The sequence below is a fragment of the Protopterus annectens genome, chromosome 1.part1 (genome assembly GCF_019279795.1).
Source record: "Protopterus annectens isolate FY-2018-M chromosome 1.part1, PAN1.0, whole genome shotgun sequence".
In the NCBI taxonomy this organism is placed as follows: Eukaryota; Metazoa; Chordata; order Ceratodontiformes; family Protopteridae; genus Protopterus; species Protopterus annectens.
Window position 1 is genome coordinate 341653853 of NC_056726.1, and position 14379 is coordinate 341668231.

Genomic DNA, 14379 nt, shown 5'->3' on the forward strand with positions numbered 1-14379 from the left:
AGAAGTAGTAAGGGAGGTGTGGTTATTACTTTTGACAGGAAGTGGAAGTGATAGGATGAATTGAAAGGAAGTAGGGAGTGGTAGGAAGGAGTGGTTACCTGGGATAGAGTATAAATTTAGTATGTGCGGGGAGTGGGTGGGAATGGTTTTTAGGGTAGGGGAGCAGAGTGACCATGTAAGGTGAATATGGGCTATGCAGAGCTAAGCTACAGAGCAAGTATGGTAGAAAAGGCTATCTGCGAGAACCCTGGTTGATTTGGGTGACAAACAGTAGAGCAGAGTTCACCAATATTCTAGTTATTATACTATTTGGTTGGTTTCCGTGGGCAGACAGCAGAAAACAGAGAGCACAGGGTCTATAAGAAGTCTCAAGGAGTATCGTTCCACTGCTTTCTTTACTTATGGCTAAAGTCCATGGAAAAGAATGAGAAAAACAATTGGGATATTACTTGCTTCAGGTTTAAGGGGGTGGGTGAATATTTAGTTTCAAGAACAGGTAATAATATGCCTTACAACCTGTCCCTGGCAGCATGCTCACTTACAATAGTTAGTAAAGATAATGCACATACAGTGTGAAAATATTGAGGATGAAAACCTAGATTCCTTTTGATTACTTTCCTTTTAGAAAAAAAGAGCTCTAAATTCAGAGGTCCCGTGAGTGCACACTGTTTCCGTTCGTGTTCTGATTAACACTAGCACAGGATACAGCAGGAAGAAAAAACCTTTTCAGTGGTTTAGGGCTGAAAAAATAAAAACAGCAGTAGTTAGTGCATATGCAGACCAAGGGGTATAAGGGGGTAAGGAGAGACAAATCTAGGGGATTATACACAGTAAAGAGCAAGTGTTAAAGTGAGAGAGGCCTAGATGGAAATAGCACTGTAGAGAGGGAAGGGTACAGTGAAAGAGAGACAATGATGAATCCAGTAAAGGCTAAAGGGAGAGACAGGCATGAAAGAAACCAGGACAGTAGAGAGGGAGGAGAACAGCAAGTGAGCGAGGGAGTTGAGACCAGGAAAACACAAGGGATGCCTAGAATGTAATTTTAAAAGTACAGATAAATAAACTGTTAAGCTTAAGTTAGGTGTTCATGTACAAAATACTTCATCAAAACAACTGCCAAACTTATGCAGACTAATTACTTTGTACAAATTAAATAAAGAACTTAAATTATCTCATCAAAAGTGACTAACACATCACTAAAAAAAAATCCAGAAACTAGACACAGTTCTCCTTTGGTCACAAATAAATCCCCTGTTTCAATTAAATCCTTAGGCAGTCTGTATGGCTTCAATACTTCACTTGAAGATCATATGCAACAGTCCAGGCACGAAAAAATGAGATGGGTTCCTAGCAAAGACAGAGTGGGGGAACAAGACAAGGTTAATGCTGTTTAAAAGAATGCAGAGTTGGGCCTTTGAATGTCATACTTAAGAACATTCCTCTTCAATTCTCAATTTGTAAAAGTGCATCAAGTTTAGATAATGTTCGACAATATTTTTCAGTTCAGAAGTAGTGACGTTGCATTTTTTCTGTCTAAAAATGCGCAGATAGCTGTCTTATGCACTAACTACTCTGCCCTTTCTATAGAATCACACATAGCAAAATAAGTAAACATGACTCTTTTGTTTCAACATGCAAATTCCAGGCAAACTGCATTAGTCAAATGTCATTTTTAGAATTAACAAGTACCGAACATTTATGAATATTTATATAAAAAATTATGATAATGAAAACACCTTGCATTTGTTCCTGTTATGTGCTTTTTATTGTATTTTACAGCACTGAAATGTATCTCTCTCTCTCTATCTATATATATATATATATATATATATATATATATATATATATATATATATATATGTTTGTATATGTTTGTGTGTGTGTGTGTGTGTGTGTGTGTGTGTGTGTATATCTGTCTTTCTCTCACTCTCTCTGAATATATATATATATATATATATATATATATATATATATATATATATATATATATATATAGGTCCCTTACAGATGCTCAAACTTCCAAAAGACCGACTTTCATATGGCCGAGACCATATGATCGACTTTTGGAAGTTCGAACGTTCTGAACAGATAGCTCCCAATAGTGCAGAACAGGAACATTTCTATTTTCCGCACTGTAGTGTGATCTCGGAGTTGGTATATTTAAATAATAGGGGGTGTGGGGGCTGCAGCCCCCCATGAGAGGAGCAATGTGTAGGTAGGTTTTTGTTTTTTGGGAGGGGTTTTTGTACATGTGTAAAATTTCAAAAGTCGAACATATGGTCTCGGCCATATGGGTTTCGGCCATGTATATTAAGACATTATTATATATATATATATATATATATATATATTTGTATATATATATATATATATATATATATATATATATATATATATATATATATATATATATATATATATATATATATATATATATATATATATATATATATATATATATATATATATATACTTACATAGTTTTCCCGATTGCACTTCATGCAATTTACATTAGTGCGAATCTACCGATTTGGTAGAATCGGAAGAACAAATGCCAAAATATAGAAATTTACAACAGCAAATGCAATACAGCATTCGCTGGTGTGACTTTCTACATTTTGATGCAGGTTGCACTATAGTGGGGATAAGGAAATGTACCCTTTCCTCTCACTATAGTGTGATCCCGGGGTTTGTATATCTAAGTAGCAGGGGGTGTGGGGGGGGGTCCAGCCCCCACATGGTGGGTGTAGGGAGGCCCCCCCCTGCAAAAACATTGTGTTATTGTTGACCGAAAGCGTAGTATTTTCAGTAAAGTCGACATTTCTGAGATGTTGACTTTAGCAATCTGAACATTCATAGAATGTCGGTTCAAGGAAACGATAGTAAACCTATATATATATATATATATATATATATATATATATATATATATATATATATATATATATATATATATATGGGTACAATTCATTCAACAGAATGTGCACATGGTCAATAAAGTGAACTGCAGGTTCTTGTTTGCAAATGTTGACTTTATCAGATGTCCATATTACTGAAAGTGCATTTGTGTTGGGGTTAGAAGTTTATGTGTGACTGTTTATGGGACAGATTTATAGTCAGGGTTGGTAAGGGGATATTTTTAGTATTACATATTACCGATAGAGCTTGGCGCATTTTGAGATTAAGGGTCAGAGAGTGTGTGTGTGGGGGGGTTCCAGGTTAGAGTTAGAATTAGGATTAGGTAGGCAATAGTTTTAATGTTTTTTGTGCTTCAATGTGAATGCGTTGTGTGTCTGAGCGACATGTTTTGTGATAATTTTGTGGAAAGTGTTTTACTTAAGGTAAGGTGCAGATGTGAGCTCAGGGAAGGTTAAGGTTAGGACACCTGAATACCCTTGCAGGTGTATGTATGTTTTTGCAATGGATTTGGATTCAGTGCTTTGGGTTTTATGCATTAAGTAACAACTGGAGATACCCTATCCAAAATATTTAATAGTGGAATAACACAGGCATAGACACTGGAACAACGAACACTCTGTTAACCCAGGTTTCGTCTACAATAATATAGACTGCTTCAGAACAATGAACAGAATCTAAAAGCCACTTAAATACACTTTCAATTAAATAAATTAAATTAAACACCTGCAATCAATTACTTAACAGCATTATTAAAGACAAAAAACACCCCAAAGGAATTATTAAAAAATAATAATACCGTATCATCAAAGTGAAACCACATATACACATTATAAATGTCATCTAAAAACTGACAAAAAATTATGAATAAAAAAGGTAAATAAAATAATAAAATAATACATACAAAAAAAACAAAATTTAAGAACCATCAAAAAAGCTCTAAAAACGGTTTTGCTTAAGTTGAAACCATAAAGGAAAACGAAAGAAAGCAAATAAATAATGATGTAAAAAACACAGGGAAGGTTACTAAGTTAACCCAAGATATGTCTTAACTTAAGAATAGGTGCTAAACTGATGTTCTCATTTATACCTGGAAAATAAAGGGCATCCAACCGTATTTGCCAGTTTAATTCGCATATATCTAAATGGATGTCCAAGACTTTCCCTTGCACATCTTTCTTAAGATGTTGAATCACACAAAATCTAAACAAGTGTCCAGGAAAAGCCTGAACATGTCTCGCTAAAGCATTGGTGACCTTACCATTTTTGATATCCAGTATATGTTCCCTGATTCTTTCCCTGAAGAATCTTGCTGTTTTGCCCACATAAAATGTGGTGCATTTCTGGCATTGTGCAACATAAACAACATTCTTCGTATAACAATCATAGTGACCAACAATGGGAATATGATGACAATTAAACTTAATACTTTCCCCCGTTGTTAATATATGTTTACATGTCAAACATCTCCCACACCTAAAGTTCCCACACTTTTTATCAATACTATGATTGTTGAACTCACCATTCTTATATAACAATTCTGTAAAGATCGATCCCTTCGAAAGACAAACTTAGGTACCCCCCTCCCCATTTTATGATCCAGAGTGTTTGTTGTTCCAGTGTCTATGCCTGTGTTATTCCACTATTAAATATTTTGGATATCCGTATCTCCAGTTGTTATTTAGTTGTGGAACTGTTCATTGCAGTTTTATGCATTAAGTCCCAATCAGATGTGCATGCAATGCATCAATGCAATGCTATATTTCATATATACACATATGTCTATATCTGTATCTGTCTATATACATATATAGATAGAGATAAAGGTAAAGACAGAGAGATAGATATGTTTTTCTCCACAGCTGTCTTACAATTACAAAAGTAAATGGACTTTACCTACTAGTGCCAACCCAGATAACAAATATCAACCAATTAATAAGGTAAATAAATAAATAAAAGCTTTGGGATATAGTACGTTTCTTATGTCTTCGTGGAATGCTTCCTTTTCATGAGTAGTAGAATTAGTTCAGCAACAGTAACAAAAAGTATTTTTCATTTTTATTTGCCCTTTACATGGTATTAAGTAGTTAAGGCATAAGAAAAAAAAACTTCAATACATGCAAAAAATGAAACAATTTAGCCAGCCAAAAGTAAGAAAGCTTCCTTAATAAGATGATCACAAAGCTTAAAACCCCAAATAAATATTCACTGGGTTTTGCAGGATAACCTTTCATGTTAAAAGAATGCAATTTTCTCCTAAAAGTTAAATCACAATGAAAATGAATGACAACAGCCTATTGTGTGCACGACACTATGAACATTTTGTCACGGGATCTAGTAAATACTATATAGATGTGTAATAAATGTAGTCTCTGAAACACACACACACACACACACACACACACACACACACACACACACACACATTTATTTTTTCTATAGAAGTGTGGGGTGATGTATTTATTTTCTGTGTAGAAGTATCTGGTGTAGACCACACACTTGCTTTGCTGTTGCTGTTGTTACTTTTACACAGAAGGATTATGCATGTTTCTGTCCTGGATTGCCTTTCCCCTGACTTGCATTGTATGAGTCATCACTGGATGAGTCATAGTTTGTTAATTTATGATAAAGCTCTGGAACATGGAGCTCTAAGAAGGATGACTTTTTAAAAGATCATTTTTCAGAAAACATTTCTGAATTTCAAACAGAAGAGTTTTAGAGTACTGCATGCTTTATTACAAGATGAAGCTCAAGATGGAGATGGTCTCATTCTTCCAATACAGAAGCTTTTATCAAGCAACCACAATGCAAAATAGTGTTAATTTCTTACTTAGGTTACATTTCTGAACACATTTGCACTCTTCATGTCAATAATAATAATAATAATAAAAATAAAAAGAAGTAGAAGAAGCTTTAACAAAATAATACATCAAACTACAACTGAAATCTGTTACCAGATGATGTAGTAAGTGACCGCACCAAAGTTTACAGCAGTACTTTGCAAGTGTTGCCATCATTCATAAACTGAGAAAACATGGGAGGATACCGTGCATGAATGTCAAAAGCTTGGGCATTGTTGGAATGCTATAAAGAGAGCATGCTAGTGCATTTTTGTCGAATAGGTGGTATTATTTTGCCTCTTAGTAATGTTTTCGGACAGTTTAAATGTTTCTCTACAAACATAGCAACTTTCAGTTAAATGATGAGGAAACAGAACTCACCAACACTGCGTAAAGCAAACCAGTGCTAGAAACTGACAAACGGGCAAAAATGGAAATATATTATAAGTATTGTCATTATTATAAGCTAAGGGATCTCACAATTAGGTAGTCTTCCATAATTGTCAGAACCCAGTAGGCCAAGGATTTAGGCCTTAAGTGAAACTATATCTCCACAGTGTCATAAGCAATATCCCCATTGTGTTACATCAAGTCTGTGCTTCCAGCTCTTGAATCTTGCATGATGTGTCTCCATAGGCTGTTCAGTATAACTGGAGTTATTCCATTTTAAACATATTCCCCTTACTTTATTCTTTTATGTTTAAGAAAACCAATGATTTTATTAATGAACTATTATATTGGACTGCTAATGAGCAAGCTGAATACATCATAATGTCGTAGGCATGACTATAATTGCAGTTATAAATAAAGGAAAAGCTCAAGATCTCTTCTTCTACATCGTTGATGAAAAGTGTTATCAGCATGTATGTGCTGTCAACTTATTTGCAAATCAATTTCATATAAAAAGATATGTGGTAGAGAGAGAGGAATCATTTGAGATGATCTAGGCACTGTTGTGAATGCTATAGTTAGTTATTGTCATTTACGTCACTTGCATGCCTGAGCCTGCCTGTAAACAAACAAAAAAAGATAATATATAGAGCATTATGACTGAGTTTCTGATTATAACCAAGATGTTATGTGTTCAAGACATGAGTGTCAAGAAATTCACCTTGACAGCAGAGTAAAGCAAGCATTAAGAGGTGATTCCTGATTTACATATTGAGAAAACATAACAACCATGTTATGACTGGAGAGACCAGAATGCAATAGTTTGTAATGCATGGAGCTTTACAGAAAAAATCTAAGAGTGTAAAGTGTTTTACAGCTTTGAAAGTTGTAGAACACAGAGCTGGCACACAAACAGCAGGCAGAAGTGATATCCTTCTAAGAAAAGAATAGCTTTAAAAGCTGTTAGACATTTTGCTCTGCTACACTGTGTGTGTGTGTGTGTGTGTGTGTGTGTGTGTGTGTGTGAGAGAGAGAGAGAGAGAGAGAGAGAGAGTGAAGTGTTTAACAGCTTTTAAAGCTGTTTTAATTTTTCAACACTATTCTGTGGTGGATGGCACTGGCTTCTGTTGTACCTGAATGCAATACTAGAGCTTAACAACACTGAATGGTGCTTTAAAATCTTTATTATGTTAGAGTAGTGCTTAACAAAGCTTTCTCTTTCGCTGAATTCAGAGTATAGTTATGGTTCATAGTGCTTCATTTACTATATAACATATAACAGATAGCATATAATATATATCTATATACATAAAATCTAATACACATGCATACACACAAGCACAAATACACACCAGCAATGCAATATATATTTATTTACATACTTGTTGAGTTTGTTTACTTAGGTAATGCACTGATCACAATGGACCAATTTCAGGCACAACCTGGGTGAATGAAATCAGTATAAAATCAGACAATACAAATTTGTATATACATAATATAAACAGGCATAATAATAAGATCCAATATGTGACTTGAGGAATGAGCAAATATTGCAAATATCACAACATTAAGAAACATGAAAGCTTAATATATACTAGGTACAGCATCTACTATCAGAGAGGGTATACATGTTTAACAGTATGTACATGTTATTTACAAAAGAGAGTAGACATAGCTATGTCTTCCATTCTATGCCATGTAGAGTGGAATTGAAACAAAGCTAGAGATGGCGAAGGTGAATTGAGTGGAAGTGAATGAAGGAACTTCATCAATAGGTGTCAGCATTCAGTTAAATAAGATGAAATTGCCATATATCCATCCATTTTCCAATAATCTACTTTATTCTTTACAGGGTCGCAAGATGCCTGAGCCTCTCTTGGCAGCCAATGGGCACAAAACAGGGAAACATATTCTGGCATTTAGCACAGAGGTTAAGGTTGCAAGCTGCAGCGCTTGTGATAGAAGGCTTGATTCTCTCATCCCCCTATTTGTCTACTGTGTGACCTTGAGCAAATCACTTAATCAGTCATTGTTCCAAGGTCACTCCATGAAAAAAGAATACATGTCTAGTGCACCTACCTAGTTAACAAATAAGACAGGGTGCTGGTCTGTTGCAGAATGCAGTCTGACTTATTCACAACCTGTGGACAGTTTGAGGAATGCTGGCCTTATTCAGGAGGTATGAGGAAACTGCAGCACTTAGACAAAACCTACACAGATGCAGGGAGGACATGCAGACTCTGGTAGCAGGGATGACACTAGAGGGTGGTTTGAGGGGGCATGTGCTCCCAAAAGTGTGTCTCCTCCTGAGTGTCCCAGTCCTCAGAATACTAAAAAACACTAGCTGCATGCAGGCACATGACTCTTTTGGCTGAGTGCACTTAAGGTTCTGCAAGAACATTCTTATGTAATGGGGAAGTATACAGGCCTTTGATGTCTTTTACAGTCATTCAGTCTTTTTCTACATTTTAAATCAGTCAAGAGGAAGTAAGTGTGTGTGTGTGTGTGTGTGTGTGTGTGTGTGTGTGTGTGTGTGTGTGTGTGTGTGTGTGTGTGTGTGTGTGTGTGTGTGTGTGTGTGTGTGTGTGTGTGTGTGTGTGTGTGTGTGTGTGTGTGCATTTATGTTTCTTTTTCTGGGTGTATTCTGCATCCTAGAGTAGGTATTGCATAAAGTAAGGGATTGATTGTAGTAAACAGGGCCTTCACCATATGAGCCATGTTCTTTGGGCACAATCCTTGGTTTCCTTGTTTTGTTGACTGCTGACAGTGGAGTTATTTTTCTATAGAGCAAGACGTCTATGAGTTTAATGTTAAAATTATTAACTATGAATGCATTTTTAATTTAACTTGTTTTGCAGAGACAAAGGTGTGAAATGTATTGTGTTGGGCTACAACAGTTTGGCACTTAACACAGATGAGTTAAGACTATGAATTGTTAATGATCAACTTCTTGTACTGAGGTTGTTGATTCTCTGAGCCTTTGTTTGCCTTGTGTGAGTCAGATCAAGTTGTTTCATCAGACAATGCTCCTGGACTACCCCTGAAAAGAGACATTTGTGTCCAGTAGATTGTCTCAAGTTGTTAGCAAATTCATTAGTCATTTGTCTTTTGAATTCCTGCACCCTTCAGATAGCCCCTAATTAGTGATTTACTATATGCCATGTGAGTATGAACCTCTCTGCATGTCTATTTTAAGTGATTGCCAGATGCATATTTAATACATGTGAGTTTCAAAGGAAGAGAAGTTTACTTTTGCTTTTTTATCTGTTTTCAATGTGAAAGTATTTTGTTTTGATCATCAAATGGCTGTTAGTGTTTTGCTGTAAATAAAAGTTTTAAATTGAATACTCATTTCTGTGATCATTATAAATGTAAAGAAGAAAACAGTATGCACACTGATATTTCAACAGGGTTTCATGGTAACTGGGGAGAGATAATCAAGTAATAGGTTCATAGGAGAGAAGTACTAGGTAAGCTACCCTTGTAGGCCATTTAGACCTAGCCAATTTCTCTACCAAAGGTGAGAATCAAGCCCTGTACCTTGTGTCTGTGAGGTTAACACCTTAACCATTATACCAATCTCCATGGGCATTGGGATACTGGTATGGCTGCTGGGGGGCTGGTTCATTACTCTGCCAAGGCCCCACTGGACCATGCTCTGGCTTTTCTCTTATTGTTCAGTAACTGCTTGTAAGTATTTAGCCTCATATGTGTGCTCTATAGGACTGGTTAAGTGACTTACTCAATATCACAAAGTAGGCATATGGTGATGGAAAGAATCAGAGTTGGTACCCTTGATTACAGGAAGCAGATGACTAAGAGTTTATAGCATTAATCCTCTGCACTAACTGCCAGCCCTTCACTTGTGTCTTCATTTTTTGATCCATCACTGAGGGTTAAAAATCACTAAAGTATATAGTCAGTCAGTAATGCCAGTTATTAGAGTTTAATAGTTTTTATTATTCAAATGTTCAGAAAATTCATTTTGATGCAAAACCTGCTATGGTGATAACTTTTTAATTGAAATACAATAGTTTGTCTCTTACCTGTCTCCAATTTTGCAGAAAACCACTGATTGTGCCTCATATTTATGTCCTGTCCTTTGATAAGTTCTTTCTGGTAAATCACTAATGACTACTGTCAGTCAGTAATGCTAGTCATTACAGTTCCATAGTTTTTATTGTTCAGAGAATGCAGGCCCGTGGAATACTCACTGCTCTGATAACATTTACGTGATATGGCATTTTCTGGCACTTATGCTAATTAGCTGCTTACTGTAGTCAAAGGTACATGATTTGAAACCTTTCACCTCCATTTGCCTACTTTGTAAATTTGAGCAAGTCACTTAACCAGACCATACTAGTGGGTCACACAGGATACGGAACACTTTGCTCACTGGGTTTATTTGGTTAACAAGTAGATAAAATAATATTTTAAATGTGTCCTCATTATTTTTGGCTTTGTCCAGAATTCCTGAGCAAAAAACTGAGAGGTATTTTAGTCTGTTCCTTATAATATTTGTGGCTTCTGAAAAACTGTTGAAGATGGAAGTCTGAATAATGACAGGCATGTGGCTTTCAGATTTTGTGTTCTTTGGGGAGTGCTTGATAATAAAAAGCTTGTTATTCTATCAACTTTCTAAGCATATTAGATAAATATTTAAAAGATGTTTCTGATCTTGTTCCTTGTTTCTGATTTTTGAGCTAAGAAGTTGAGAGAGAGCGAGGGGGGGTGGTTGTCAGACTCAAACAGTGTAAGACAGTGTAAATAACACAGAACATGGTAATAACCCAAGATAGGTCACAAACACACATACACAAGTCACACACATGCAGACACAGCCAAGCTAAATTTCTGGGCCATTATTTATGAATCTACTCATTCACTCGATCTCAACTACCCAAAGTATACAGTCATATGTGTGTGTGTGTGTGTGTGTGTGTGTGTGTGTGTGTGTGTGTGTGTGTGTGTGTGTGTGTGTGTGTGTGTGTGTGTGTGTGTGTATCAGAAATCAAAGTATAAGCAATGCAGTAATAATATCTGAGCTGGAGAGAAAGACTAAAGCTGCTTGTCACTGGGAAGTGTAACAAGAGATGCTAAGACAGAATATGAGAATGATTTGTTGTTTTGTGTGTCTGTACTTTTTCAGATTACTTTCAAGTCTCTAATGTTTGAAGAGATGGATGTTTAGTAAAACATAACATATTGCAACTGTTGAGGGGTGTGGTGTGAAATGCATGGTGGGAGACAAGACAATTCACTGTCCGTGTCCATTTATATTACACTATACTGGAGAAAATGCTGTTTGTTTGTTAGTAATTATAACAATAACAATATTTCCATATGTGCATAATACTTCAAAATTAAAGTGGCTTACAAACTATTGCATGGCCTTGTGTGAAACCTTAGATGTTGTTGAAGAAAACTGCCATTAATATTTCCACTGGAAGTTTCACATTTTTGAGATACTCAGTGTAATTTATATTGCTAGTTATACAATTAAGGATATGTTGTCATATTTCAGTAAATATCTATCAACATGTACTCAGAGAGAAATTATGACTGGTTAACAAAAGTTTTCTTATAATGTATGTCTAAGTTGTAAAGTTTATAATATGTATAAGAAGTTTGTGAAAGTTTAACAAAAAATATAATCCCAGTTTTGTGTGCATTGTTATAGATTATAATATTTATGGTAAGACTATGAATGCACTCATCATTTTCACAGTAAGGAATACCTCTTCCTGAAAACATTGCTATTTGTACAGTGTTAATAGCTTTTAATGTTCACAAAATAATTACATTTGTTTATCTTGTGCTGTTTAAACTGATTTTTCAAAAAAACTCTGGACGTAAAACCAAACTAAATTGTCTAAAAATAAAGAGCCCCCAGCTTTAAATTTTAAAATATGTAGATTTAATGATCTCCATCATTAAAACTACAAATTGTAAAGTTTTCTGCTGAGTCTTGTTCATAGACAGTTATAACAACATTTAGAAATCATAACTGCATCATTTAAAATCATGCACATCCAAAATAAGTTTTTTTTATTTACAAAATTTCAGCAAGCTAGGCTGGCAGCCTTCACTATTCTCCCGCCCCCCCCATCATGAGAACTCAAGCTAGTTTTTCAAGTCACCCCTGAGAACCATTACTTGAGAGGGTTGAGCCTGTCTGGGAATACCTTACCCTATTCCCTGTCTTGAGAGCTCATTGGCATTGGTATTGCTAACCCCACTGCTGTGCTGCACTGTCATATCATATGCTTGCAATCCTAGGCTTCACCTTAGTAACTTGGCATTTTACTGGCTGGCTCAATGTAGCCTTGCTAAGGGATTGTGGTCTGTACCTACAGTGAACTTCCTTCCATACAGATAAGGCTGAAGTTTTTTCAGTGCCCACGCTATGGCTAAACATTCCTTTTCTACAGCTGCATAGCATTCCTCCCTGGGTTGTAGCCTATGTCTGAGATAAACCATTGGGTGCTCTTCTCCCTCTGAAGAAATCTGGCTAAGTACAGCCCCATCTCCATGGTTTGAAGCATCCACCTGCAAAAGAAATTCTTTGCTGTAATCGGGACTGGCTAACACAGGGGGTCCTCCCAAAGCTCCTTTAAGCTTCTGGAATGCTTTCTCACATGCTGGGGTCCACACTACCTTATCTGGCATGTTCTTCCTTGTTGGGTCTGTGAGGGGAATAGCTATGGTACTAAAACTGGAGACAAACTTTCTGTAGTGCCCTGCTGTCCCTAAAATGTTCTCACCTGCTTTTTGGTAACAGGTGCAGGCCATGCCTGAATGGCTTCCACTTTGGCAGGTTCTGGCCTGATCTTACCACATGATCTATGTCCTAGGTAGGAGACCTCTGCCATACCCACCTGACATTTGCTGGACTTAATGGTCAATCCTGTCCTCTGCAGTCAGCCCAGCACCTCCCTGACATGCTGAAGGTGATCTTGTCAAGAATGGCTGTAGATGGAAATATCATCTAGGTAAGCAAGGGCAAAATCTCCTGCTCCTGCTAGGATATAATCTACCAGCCTCTGGAAAGTTGCTGGGGTATTTTTCATCCCAAAGGGCATCTTTGTGAACTCATATAAGCCAAAAGGAGTCACAAAGGCTGATCTCTCTCTAGCACTGGGAGTCAAGGGCACCTGCCAGTAACTCTTGGTAAGATCAATGGTGGTAAGATACTTAGCCCCACCCAGCTGCTCTAGGGCTTCATCTGTTCTAGGCATGTGGTAAGCATCTGACTCTGTGTGACTAATTTCCTGTAGTCCACACAGAACCTGGTGCTGCCATCCTTCATTGGTACTAGCACCACTGGGAAGGACCAGGGACTGCTAGACTCCTGAATTACCTCTAGTTCCAATATTTCCTGTACCTCCTCCCTCAGAGTCTGTTTGACTCTCTCAGGCACCATATAAGGAGCACGCTTAATAGGCCTTTGGGGCCCTGTATCCACATGGTGCTGTACCAGGTGGGTGTACCCTGGTTTCCCAGTGAACATGTCCCCAAACTCCTGTAACACTGCTCGGATTTCTCAAACCTAGGTAGGAGATAGCTGCTGGGACATTGCTACACCCTCCACTGCAAATATTCAGCATAAGGGCCTCCCTATCATGGTAAGGTTTCATCATCTTAACATGGTACAATTTGTGCCCCTGTCTCCTGCCTAGCAGTTCTATCATGTAGTTAACATCACTGACCTTCCTTACCACCTTGTAGGGTCCCTCCCAGGCTGCCTGCAGCTTGCTGTGTCTGACAGTAATGAGAACCATTATCTCCTGCCCTACAGCATACTCTCTGGCTCAAGCATTCCTGTCATACCAGACCTTTTCCTGCTGTTGGGCTTCTGCCAGGTTCCTTGAGCCTTGTCCTGAGGTTTGGGACATATGTCACAACATACTCCTTGTGGGATTCACACTCACCCTCCCACTCATCTTGAATTAAATCTAGAGGCCTCCTCACCCTGTGCCCATGCAGCAACTCAAAGGGTGAAAAACCTGTGGTACCTGGGGAACCTCTTTGTAAGCAAACAACATATGGGGAAAATATTTGTGCAAGTCCCTCTTAAACTGGTCTGCAAATGCCCATAACATGGTCTTGAGTGTAGAGTTTAACCTCTCAATAAGACCATTAGTCTAGGGATGGTAGGGGGTGGCCTTTAGGTGCTTCACCCCACAGTACTTCCTCAGACAAGCCAGCAGGTCTGACATGAAACTGGCACCTC